Source organism: Chrysochloris asiatica, unplaced genomic scaffold, assembly GCF_000296735.1.
Source record: "Chrysochloris asiatica unplaced genomic scaffold, ChrAsi1.0 scaffold00034, whole genome shotgun sequence".
Classification (NCBI taxonomy): domain Eukaryota; kingdom Metazoa; phylum Chordata; class Mammalia; order Afrosoricida; family Chrysochloridae; genus Chrysochloris; species Chrysochloris asiatica.
The window spans coordinates 5259654-5260043 of NW_006408552.1; positions in this window are offsets into that span (position 1 = coordinate 5259654).

Below are 390 nucleotides of genomic sequence, written 5' to 3' on the forward strand. Positions count from 1 at the left end.
GCTACCTTCTCTTACCTGTCAGGAAAAAGGTAGTTTGACGGGAGTTACAAAGACTAGGGGTAGAAGAGAAAAATAAAGTAGGGCAACTCCATCATACCTTCCACAGCGATTTCAGTGACCTTGCCCCCTACTTACACCCCCAGAAGCCACCAATGGGGGAGCCATGTCTGGTGCCTCTGCCTATTGGTGGTGGTGGTGTTAGGAGTTGTCGAGTTGGTTCCAACTCATAGAGACCATATGCACAACAGAAGGAATCATTGTCCAATCCTGTGCCCCCACTGCCCCACACAATAGTTGCTGCCTCTGTGTCAATCCATCTCCTTGAGAGTCTGCCTCTGTTTCCCTCACTCTCTACTTTACCAACCATGATGTCCTTCTCCAGGAACTGAA